The sequence below is a fragment of the Enhydra lutris genome, unplaced genomic scaffold, assembly GCF_002288905.1.
Source record: "Enhydra lutris kenyoni isolate GAN:26980312 unplaced genomic scaffold, ASM228890v2 scaffoldscaffold64, whole genome shotgun sequence".
NCBI classification, from domain to species: Eukaryota; Metazoa; Chordata; class Mammalia; order Carnivora; family Mustelidae; genus Enhydra; species Enhydra lutris.
This window is the reverse complement of record NW_019154148.1, coordinates 6,145,189-6,157,272: the sequence shown is the minus strand read 5'-3', so window position 1 is coordinate 6,157,272 and position 12,084 is coordinate 6,145,189. Positions and strand designations below refer to the sequence as shown.

At 43.8% G+C, this 12,084-nt stretch overlaps 1 protein-coding gene across 1 annotated transcript in view; it reads left to right on the top strand.

Annotated features, from left to right (window-relative positions):
• Window positions 1-12,084, top strand: part of LOC111158908 (potassium calcium-activated channel subfamily N member 2) — a 147,859-nt gene that overhangs the window by 17,058 nt on the left and 118,717 nt on the right. The gene's annotated exons all lie outside the window — the stretch shown is intronic.

Genomic DNA, 12,084 nt, shown 5'->3' with positions numbered 1-12,084 from the left:
GAGGGATGTGAGTTCAAGCCCCACGTGGGGCTCCATAGTGGGTATGGAGCCTACTTACAAAAAAAAAAAAAAAAACAAAACAAACAATTTTAGTCTTTGCGGTGATTTTATGCTTGTTAAGGGATGTGGTGAACAGAGGTTCAAGTAGACCTGCTCGCAACCTGCAGGGTGAGTTCTGTCGAGGAAGGTCTTCTACTGGGACCCAAGTCTTCTGGCTCCCTGGGGGTCTCGTACTTTTGGGGTTGAGGTGAAATGGCATACTGGAATTAGACTTAGATCCACCTGGCTGAGTAGAATGGCTGTAGTAGGAACTGCTTCCATGGGGAGTCTGAGCAGGAGCCTTGGAGCTCAAGGTCTTGCCTGAAGGAGGCCAGTAATGGGATGCTGGTCTGTTGGCATCTCGGTGGCCTCATAACTTAGGCTCCTGGAGGCTGGGCTGGGGGTGGTGTTAGGTTCAAGACACTGGGGTTGGAGCTGGCCTCAGTCAAGGAAAGGAGGCTCATTTGGCTCCTATTTGGAAACAGGGGTTGTAGAGTTGACTGTTTTCTAACTTGGTATCTTACTAGGAAAAAAAAAAAAACAACACACATGAAATTGGGAAGCTGTAAAGAATGTTGGTTTTTAGGGCACCTGGGTGGCTCAGTAATTAAGCATCTGCCTTTGGCTCAGGTCATGATCCCAGGGTCCTGGGATCGAGCCTCACATCAGGCTCCCTGCTTGGCAGGAAGCCTGCTTCTCTCTCTCCCACTCCCCCTGCTTGTGTTTCCTTTCTCACTGTGTGTGTCTCTCTCTCTCTCTCTGTCAAATAAATAAATAAATCTTAAAAAAAAAAAAGAATGTTGGTTTTCTCTTTAGGTCTGGATTTCTAGAATTTTTTCTTTAGGTCTGGAATGTATAGTTGCTTTTTCCTCTTCCCTCCTGTTTAAAGTTCTATGTCCTGTAGATCAGCTCCCCTCAGCAGCCTGCTGGCCCACTCCTCCTTGCCCTACATTTTGTTTTCCTAGCCAAGGGCTCCCCTGACCTCCTTGGGTTCCAGGGAAGGACCTGACTCCTCCTTACTCCTCCCCACCCCTCCCCCAACCCAGTGGAGTCATAGAATTCTAAAGACTGTATCCTCCTTAGTGCCTTTTGCATTACTGCTGCCTTCTGGTAACTTTCTCTCAAATGCCTTAGTTCTGTGTTTCCTGAACTTTGACTTAATTACTTACTCTACTTACATTTAATTACTATATTTATATTATTTATATTATACACTGTATTTCATATTGTGGTTAATATAATATGCAATGTATTACCTCTAATATGTAATATATATAACATACATTGATGCTTGTACAATATATACTCATGTATCACACTGTGACAGTTTATTGCATGTACAGTAATACAATATATATTCTAGAACTACACTAAGTAAAACCTGACATAATAATTACATGTTGTGTATTATACAATATATTTGGAATGTTATATAAAATATATGATTTCTATAAAATATATTAAAATAGTATCATATGTTACACCAGATATTATAGTATTTATATTTTAATATTTATAGCATTTATTATATTCAGTATTTTTTTTTTAAAGATCTTTTTTTTGAGAGGGAGAGAACATATGTTTGAGTGCACATGCGTGCATGTGTGGGGGAGAAGCAGAGGGAAAGAGGGAGAGAGAATCTCAAGCAGATCCCTGCTGAGTGAGGAGCCAGATGAGGGGCTCAATCCCATGACCCTGAGATCACGACCTGAGCTGAAATCAAGAGCTGGATGCTTAACCGACTAAGCCACCCAGGCACCAATTCAGTATTTTTCTTTAAATCCCTTCCTTTCTTTTAGTTTCATCTTAAGTAATCCTATCCATGAAATCATGGACTGGAGTATAATATTTCATATGTTTTTAATATGCAATCCATGAAAACTGTAAATAAACAACAGAGCCATCTCATGGGAACACATAAAGCCCCTCTCTGGAATTCCTACCTTGGTTTTTATCCTCATTGTGTTTAATGCATATGAAAGTAGTCGCTCCACTTCCAGCCTGACTTCTCTCCTTAGCCCCTCACTTCTTTCTGGTGGTCTGTCCTCCCCACTGTGGGAATGTCTTCCCCAAACGTAAAGCTGAACCTGTCATATCAGGTTCCGTGACCCTCTGTTGTCATCAGGGTGACATCTTTACATAGGTCACAACTCAGCTCTCGAGGTCTGATTTCTGTCTACCTGTCCACCCCTCTCAGCTGTGTTTCTGTCCACTGAATATACTACTTCTGCGCCAGCAATACTGAATCACTTGCAGGTCCTGAAACTGCATGTTTCCATGCCCCTGTGCCTGGAATACCTTTTCCCCTTCATTTGCCCAAATCCTGAGGGTGCCTGAAAATTCACACCAAGACTCCTCTCTGCCAGGCAACCTTCCCTGCTCAACTGCCTCACGAGTTTGATGGAGCTGCCCTCCTCCTTTTCCTGGCTGCCCTGAAGTTGAACACCATGATCATGAGCCCTGGTGTGAAATGGAACTTGATTTGAACCCAGGTTCTCCCTAACTCCTTCCTGGCAACTTTGACATACGAGCGGCTCTGAGTTTCAGTTTCTCATCTGTCAAATGGGGAGAAGAGGGCAGATCTCCTGAAATCACTGCAAGGATTATACTGGGATTACATGCTTTGTGTGGTGCTGGGCACATAGTAATCCCACAGACGGTAGCATTATTGTCTCTGATGTCTTTGCTATCATGAATCATGACCGCTGTTAGGACTATGTGATGGGTATGGGGACAGTCAGGGTGCAGGGGAATGGTGAAGTGTTTGGTCCAATATGTGGCCTTTGGGGGGCCATGGGGTGCAGGCCATTAATAGGGCACCATGTATCAGGTTTGGATCCTACGTCTCCCGCCAGCTTTCAGAGGGACATTGTCTCGCCTGATTAACCTGTATGTACCCAGGGCCAAGCAGTCCAGGGAGCAAACCCCAAGTACCTGCATCTAGGGTTCTGTTAAAGAACAAAATTCAGCCAAGGTGCCTGAGTGGCTCAGTGGGTTAAGCCTCTGCCTTTGGCTCAGGTCATGATCTCAGGGTCCTGGGATCGAGTCCCTCATCAGGCTCTCTGCTTGGTGGGGAGCCTGCTTCCTCCTCTCTCTCTCTCTGCCTGCCTCTCTACTTGTGATCTCTCTCTGTCAAATAAATAAAATCTATATAAAAAAAAGAACAAAATTCAGCCAGGTAAATCAAAGATCTAACTGACTTTATTAAAGGAGTCATGAATCAGGCAGCATCCCATCCAGCAAGCAGAGCAGAGCTCCCAGGAGCTGTGCAAAATGGAAGGAAGGAATTAGCAAGGAATGCACTGCTTTTTAGGCAAGGTCTCCCTCCTAAGGAGAATGAAAGGGGTCTACGGAGGGATTATCTCCTAGGGTTGACCAGGAAATTCCGGTTTGGCTGGTTGAAGGTTGCGTGGGGGAGAGGGAGGTTGAAAGTACAGTTAGGTCAGGTACTAAGCCTTAATTTGCTGACACAGGGACTTAACATAAGTGATGTCATTTGGGGCCAGTGGTTTTCTTTTTAACAGTTCATACATCTTACTGTGATCTCGGTGACAGTAAATGAGAGGAGTCCTCTAGGCAGTCCCTGTGTCCTCGCCTTTGCAATGGGGACAGCCATGGCTACTTCTGCTTCTGAGTCTACCGAAGGATAACTGACCGCGTGGGTCAAATAACCTGTCTTAGAGGAGCTGCTAGGGCCGTTGAATACAAGGACAGTTTAATAAACACGCCTTCTCTTAGCTTAAGCTCTTTCTATGCCATGGTATTTTTCTAGCATGGTTTCTATACCAGCTAAAAAACTGGAGCTTTCATTATTTGTAATTCGGCTTGACTTTGAATTCAAAACTCTGTATTAACATGAGTAAAAGTATAGTTAGATAGTGAGACAGTCAGAGACCTTGGAAACAGCCACAGGGGGATACTACCTCCTGGCTGTCGATCACTTTTCTTGCAGAGGGGAGCGGAGGACCAAAGACCAAGCCCAGATCTGTTCAAACTGACACAAGACAGGAGGGCCACCAAACCTGGTCTTTTGCCAACTTTTCTCCCCATTTTAATGCCAAAAAACATGCCCAGAGGGGGAGATTTAATATGCAAATCAACCCACCTAGTATGAAACAGGCTGTTCTGTGGGTTGTGCCTGTGCACGCGCACTTTCCTGGGGATTCCCCGGCCCTCCCCATGCTTGGATGTCACTCCTTTTCCACCTTGGCCCCTTTCAAAGAAATGTCCCTGACCACTGCTGAGGAGCCTTTCTCAGGACCATGTCTCCCTTCCCCTGCACCTGTTGGCCCAATAACGCCTTGCCTGTGCCTTTAAATTTGGGGTCCAGCCTCTTTTCCACAGCCTTGGGTCCAGTGACAGCTTCATGGGTTGAAGCTGTAGCTGTTTGTTTGCTTCTGTTCTTCATGGCTGTATCTAAAGAGACCAGTTTTGTAGATCTGGCTGAAAGAATGTGAAAAGGAATCTATCCAGTTCCAGCACTGCTCTGTTGGCAAAGCCCTGATCATTTTAGGTGGGGAATCAGGAGGCTCCAGTAGGTGATAGGCTGGCTTCCATGCTTGTGTTTGTTGGCAGTTGGCAGAACTCTTCTCTGTGAGACTCTCTGTTCCCTGCAAGATGATGGATGGCGGAGTCTCCCATGACCATTGTCCTCTTTGACTTCCTGATCCTTACAAAATGCCCTCAGCTCATCTCAACTTCCCTCCCCCCGCCCCCCGGTCTTTGGGAAGCCGTTTCTGATCATCTCACACACTTCATTCTCTTTCTTTATTGAGCAATGTTTGCATTTATTGTCATTCCACATAATTGAGTGGGGGAGCCTCCTTGAGTTGTTCTGTGTGCCTGTACGTGACCTCTCAAAGGCATTTACATGTCTTTTTTGCCCCCGAGCTGCATCCCAGGCTTCTCTCTTGGATGCTGCCATCCATTGCTCCTGTGGGGTTGAACCAGGATATGGATGAGGTAGGACCTAGTCCTTTCCCTATTATCTTCCTGACGGTGCCAGGACAGTGCCGGGCAATGGGAGGCAGTGGGGTACTGTCAACATAAAATGAACACACCTTTTAGAATTTCTAAAAGAGAGGAAGAGACTCCCGCCATTTTTTTTTTTTTTTTTTTTTAAGAGAGATAGAGTACACACCAGTGCACTTGTGCATGGGACTGGGGGAAAGAAAGGGAGAGGAAGAGAGAGAATCCTAAGCAGGCTTCACGCCCAGCGCCAGGGCCCCATGCAGGGGCTGGAGCTCAGGACCCTGAGATCATGACCTGAGCCGACATCAAGAGTCAGATGTTTAACCGACCGAGCCACCCAGACAAGACTTTTATTTGAACTCAGTTTCAGGACAACTGCCAGGATGCACAGCCTTCCCAAAGAAGAGGGCAAGGGGTCATTTGGTGTAGGGTTATATACATTTTTTACATAAGAAGTTACAAATCATTAGACAAAGGACATTATAGAAACGTACAGACTTTAAGTTTCCCGTGTGTGCAGAGCTGTGTAATTTAATCTTACGAAAACCAGGGAAGTTTCTTCTTTTTTCTTATCTTTTGTGTTCAGATTGCTCCTTTTTTGGTTATTATTTTAATGAAGCCAATGTACAGTGTGTGCTCAGGGCAGAAATAGAGCCCATGCTTTGAGGTTTTGCAGTCATTTTTGACCTTGGTAAATGTTTAAGTATAGGTTTCCCTGGGCACCCAGGAGCAGGGCCCACAAACACGAAAAGCTGAAAATTTCCTTTATCAGGATCTATCTGTTGATTGTACGGATCCTTCTTTAATCTGGAAAAATACAAGAATGTTCCTAGATCTGAAGAATTGTACTTGCAAGAGAATACAGACTGTCCTCCTGTTAATAGGTGAGCCATCAGTTTGAGGTTCTCCTGGGTATATAACTTTTCCCATATTTTAATCGTGGCTTAGAACAAGGCTTTGAAAATGTTGTACCGTAGAACGGAAAAGGCGGCCATGGAGTATGTTTTCGTTTATTAAGAATCTGCAGTGAAGTCCTTGCCTTCCATGGCTCTTAAAAATGGCTTTTCCCATGGGACATCTGGGTGGCGCTGTCTGTTGGTGTCCAACTCTTGATTTCAGCTTGGGTCATAATCTCAGGGTCATGAGATCCAAATCATGTCAGCCTCTGCTCTGGGTGTGGTGCCTGCTTGAGATTCTGTCTCTCTTTCTTCCCCGATTACAGCTCATTGTTGCATGCTGTTTCTCTCTCTCTCTAGGGGAAAATGGGTTTTCCCACCTTTTTAGTTAGTAGTTGACAGTCATTGGCATCCATAATATTTCCAAGTTGGCTGTCCTCTTTGGTCCTCTCTGTGATGGACAGCCGTTTGGGGGGTTTAGTCAATCAGGTGAATAGTTTGCCAGCCTGAGCTTGAGTTCTCATTGTCTGATGTATAGGTATTTCTAGGAGCTTACTCCCACTTCCGGGAAAAAGAGTAAATCTCTGGTCTTATGTTCATGTACATGTTGGCATTTGTGTTCTCCAGGTTCATATGATTACACTGGCAGAACCAAGTCACTGCCTTTGGGGGAGGGCGGGTGGCATAGATGCCTCTTTCTTTGGATATTAAGGGAGGAAAGGCACCTGGGAGATAGTTCCTCTCTCAGGAGTCTCGTGCTTAATAAGAGACTTTTGTTCCCTCATCCATTTATGCGGTTTTCTGTCCTAAAGCAAATGGTTAGACTCACCTGCTCTTAAAACACCGGTCATATGTCCATCTCTGGAAATCGGCCACTCCCAGGATTAGCCCTTGCTACTGTTCAACTTGTGTGATTGGAGCTGCTTACGTTCAGAACTCCCGCCTGGGCTGTGTGTGTTTATCGTTGCGTCCTGGGCTCGAAAATGGTTTTAGTGGACTTTTTGTGAGTGTGTCAGCCTTCTTGAGTCTAGCAGCTGAGGTTAACAGGAACGGACGAATGGCTTGGAAAAGCGTTTTCCCATTTTCCTGGGTGTTAAGCCACAGTAACCCGTCTGGGACATCCAGTGGAAGAGCTGTTTCTTTGGAATTTGTGCAGTTATGGGAAGGGTTTGGATTTGTTTTCTTAGTAAAGTCTCCCATTCCTGAATTGGACCCTGAGGCTATAGTGAATTCTGTATGTGTTGACCCTGGTTTTGGTAATTGTCTCCTGTAGTACTGGGGGATTATCTCAAAAAATGAGATGTGACGACAAAGGTAATGATGAGGTGAAGTGATATTCCGTAGGGAATATGCTGAAGATTGGCCGCCTGAGGACACATAGGGTCTTAGAAGGGGAGGTGAGGCAGAGGGAAGGTAAGAGAAGACTTAATAAACGTCCTGAATGCTGTCCAGTGGGAACAGAAGACCACCGACATGACATGACTAATTGGTGAACAACATGAACGAGGCGGCAGGGTTTGTTAGCTACATGCTTTATGGCTATTCTTTGGAAAGGTAAAATAACTAATACGTATCTAAATAAGAAAATAGGTGTCCTGTACACCCTCCTCCCCCAGTAGGCAGAGTGCTAAGTATATTTATATACATTGTCTCATTTAATCTAGATTGTAATTCTTTTTTTTTTTTTTTTTTTTTTAGATTGTAATTCTTACTCAGCTAGTGAGTAGCAAAACTGGGGCTTAAATTCAGACCTGTAACTTCAGATTTTCTTTTCTTTTGCAATGCAGCCTCGATGGCTCATAAAAGTTTCAAATGATTCCATCTGGAATATACGAGAGAAGTACCATTTTCCATGTCCGTTTTTAACAACTATAACATCAAGTGACTGCTTGAAAACTTAAGATGTTCAAACATTTAGTTTATTTTAATAGAGAGGAAGGAGGTCATTTCTTCTGAATTTTGCATTATGTCACCTTCCTTTCACCAGAGTTGACTCAAGGAGACTGGGATAGAACGATTTTTATTAATCGTCCTATAAAATATGTCTTATTGAGTCCTTTTCATCTGTCTCTAACTGGGTGTTCAGAAGGACCCACAGAGATGGGATGGAAGCCAATACTCAATTATCCATGAAGGTGAGGTAGAGAATTGCTGAGGACTGTAATAAGACCCGGATGGTATCTTAGCTTGTGCTCCGCTTTGGGAATCCCATCTTAGCCCCCGAATTCAGGTCGGAGAACTTCTTCACACCTTTCCTGGGTGGAGCCGCACACATTTCAACCAAATAACATGGTGCCATAGTCCAGGGAATGGTTCTTGGGAAGGAGACAAGGATTATTCTAGCTGGATGTGGCAAATATGTTTCCTCTCCCACATCAGCTTCTATCCGTTGATGGCATGGAATGGAGAATGATTCTTTAGCTCACAGAAGGGCCAGAGTGGCCACAACCTTGATGGATTACTCGTATCCGCCATGAGTTGAGGACGGGGAAGGGAGTGGCAGCCTGGGTGACATGTACTTGCCATCCCTTCTCTATCATTTATGTTTCCTTCTCCGTGCAAATAAATTCTGAAGCTTTGGATAAAGAAGTGACTCCATTTCAAAGATAATCGTTAAGGAAACTGTCTTAATTGTGTTGTTCTTTTTTAGGAATTAATTAATATTTTATTTATTTATTTGAGAGAGAGAGCACGCGCATGAGTGGGGTGGGGAGGGTCAGAGGGAGAAGCAGGCTCCCTGCCCAACAGAGCCCAGTATGGGATTCAATCCCAGGACCCTGGGATCATGACCTGAGCCAAAGGCAGATACTTAATGGACTGAGCCACCGAGGCACCCCTCAGGAATTTATTTCGATAAATGTAGAATGAATTTGGTATGGCAAAATGCTCATGTTTTAACATTAAAGGTCTGCAGATAAGTTGACGCTTTGCTACTGTTAAAAATCTGCAAGTCTGAAGGTGTTAGAAACTGCCAGACCCTTGGTCTTCTGTCTCTCCTGCCTGGCTATCTGTGCGCCTGTGTGTGCCTTTGTCTTTCTTTTCCTTCTTCCCCTTATGTTTCCCTTTTTCCCTTTTTTTTTCCTTTCTGCCCTCCCTTTTCTCTATCTCTCTCCCTTTGTCCCCTTCTTTACAACATGAAACAGACATCAGAGGCTTACCTTGATTTTTTTCACATACCGTTTCATATTTGAAACTTACAAATATGTATTTATCTTGATTTATGTAACTGATGCCCATCAGGAGGATCCCCTTCAGTGCATATAGTGAGTCCTAGGGAAGAAGAGCCAAGTTGCTTCTTGGGGCCTGGAAGATTCTTTGTGATCTGATCTTTCTCCCCTTCAGCCTCATTATTTTTAAGGGCAACCCCTCCTACCCCTGTACACACACACACACACCCTCATTGGAAGCACCCTAACTACTGGGAGAGCCAAAGTCTGGACATTTTCTCAGTTTTCTGTGCCTCTGTTTATGCCGTACCTTTTTCTGGAATATACTACTTTCATCCATCTGCCTCTGGACCCAGTTCAGGTTTCCCTCTCTGGCAAGCTTTTCCTGACCTAGTTGTCCTTCTCCTTTGTTAGCATCTTGTAATTTACCAGGACTGATCTCCTACTATTATAAATCACGGTGAGGATGCCCTGCGTAATAGTCGTTAAGCCCTTTCTGTGTGCCCAGGACTGTGCTAAGAGCCATACTTGGATTATCTTATAATCATATGATAACTTAGTGGGGTAGAAAAGTGAAGTATGCAGAAGTGACTGGCCCAGGAGCACAGTTGCTTGAGGTTGGTGGAATCTTTTCAGCAGAACTTAAATGGTGGGTTTATAGATATTTGCTCTCCTGTGTTGTGAGCTCCTGGATGTCATAGACAAGTTCATTGATTTTTGTGTCTCTGCTATGGTCTGACAAGTGGTACAGGCTCAAAATGTTTGTCCTGTAAAATCTGAAATCATATTTATGACCAGCTAAGCAGTCTTTCTGTTGCCGCTCCAAATTTTAGAATGCGGGAATGTACAATAAGCTGGTTTTCTTTATTTTTCCGCAGATTTTTATATATTTTCTGCCAGTTTAACAGCCACGTATCCTCAGCATCACATTTTGACTATAGCCTTAATTTTGAATTCAAGGTGTTCAAAAGAAAGAGGGATCTTTAAAATTCCCACCATCTGAAAGATTGAGCAAGATTTCTTTTCATTCCCTTTTTAAAAAAATTTGTCTTTTTTCTTTTTAAAGATTTTATTTATTTATTACAGAGAGAATGAGTAGGGGGGCAGAAGCAGAGGGAGAAGTAGACTTTCCACTGAGCAGGGAGCTCGACTCAGGGCTCCATCCCAGGACTGTTGGGATCATGATCTGAGCTAAAGGCAGACACTTAACTGACTGAGCCACCCAGGTGCCCCAATTCTGCTATTTACCACCACTGATTTATCAGCAAATTGGGTGATTCTTCTTTTTGATGGAGAAGCTTCCTTGAGAAGGAGTATATGGAGTTTTACTTTCTACCTGGCTTCCTTTCTACATCCTACCTTTAGGATGGGGTAGTTTTATGTCAGGCCAGATGAATCCAATCATGACGGGATGTGTGTCACTTCCCATCGTGTTAGGGGAGATAAGTCGACTCCCGTGCGTCCTGGAGGAAACCAAACTTCACTGTTCCCAGATCGTTTCTTCTTTAATGAAACAGTAGGAAGGACTATTTGACTGATTTAAATTCAAAGAATACAAATTGATAAACTTTCTTAAAAATCACCACTACCAGTCCTGACTGACCCCCCCATCCTCTCTCCATGGGTCTGACTGTGTAGGTGTTCCGAGCTAGGAATCATGAGTTGGACTTAATTACAGTTAAATTACAGGCATGGCTAGTTGTAACAGACTTGCCACTTAATGTTTATTTTGTCCTGTTTTTGAAATCGGGAAAGTAACTATTAATATAGCACTGTGTGACAACTACAGAAGAGTAAAGTAGAATGTTTTAAAAAAGGAAGTTTGGTATGGTGACTAACATAACACAATAATTAAAAAAAAAAAAAAGGAAGTTTGGGAAATTAAGCTCTAAGCGACAGCGTAGTACACTTTGCTTAACTTTGACTGTCATGAGGCTGGGTTTAACGTGTTTCATAAAGCTCCACTGGAACGAACTTTGAGGGCTTAGCTGGGAAAATTTTTTTTTTTTTAAAGATTTTATTTATTTATTTGAGAGAGCGGGGGTAGGGGGAGAGAGAGAGTGTGCACACAAACAAGGGGGCAGGGCAGAGGGAGAGGGAGAAACAAGCTCCCCGCTGAGCAGGGAAACCGACGTGGGGACTGGATCCCAGGACCCCAGGATCATGACCTGAGCCGAAGGCAGACCCCTCACCAGCTAAGTCACCCAGGCGCCCCAAAAAATTGCAAAATAAAAGGCACAAAAAATATTGTTCCCAATGATTTGTACATAGACTTTGGGCTCTTGTATCCTGGACTTCTGGGATGTTTTCCCAGTTGCCAAGGCTCTCTGTGCGCTTGAGCTTGAAGAATCATTCTGGAGAGTTTCCTCCTTCACATCATCTTCCCTGGTTTCAGCTACAACAGAGCCTTTTGTCATCCTCAAGAAAAGAAAGAAGAAAGGACCCAGAGCCCCCACGCTGGGAGGGAGACTCAGATGAGCTTCCCGGACATTTCAAAACTGTTCCTTCCCAGAGGCTCCCTCTCTCTTTGCCTGTCAGCTGTAGGCTTTTTTGTTTCATTTTCCCTCCAGATCTTATCTCTTGTAGGTGATAAAGAACATCACAGCCAAAGATGAACTGTTCTTCATTTTCTTCCAAGGCACATTTTTCTCCCCTTGCCCGTAGAGTCACCTACCATTCACAATGGCGTGTGTAGCCTTCCAGCGCATGGTTTCCTATGTCCACTAAATGGTAATGTCTTTCTGACCCTACATAACCTATAATAGGTGTAATTCTGTGCATTTTCGAGTCAGTGCTTTGTCGTCCCTGTTACTTTACAACTTGTTTTTTTCCCCACTCAGCATTATACTTGGGATGTATAGGCTATTATAGCCACAGTGATTTTGATGCTTATTTCTGACATTGATTTTGACTTCAAAATGTTTTCCCACTGCTTCTATCTTTTTCCTTTCTTTATGTTGGGTGATGTGAGGATTTTTTAAAATCCTTTTTTTTTTTTTTTTTTTTCCCTC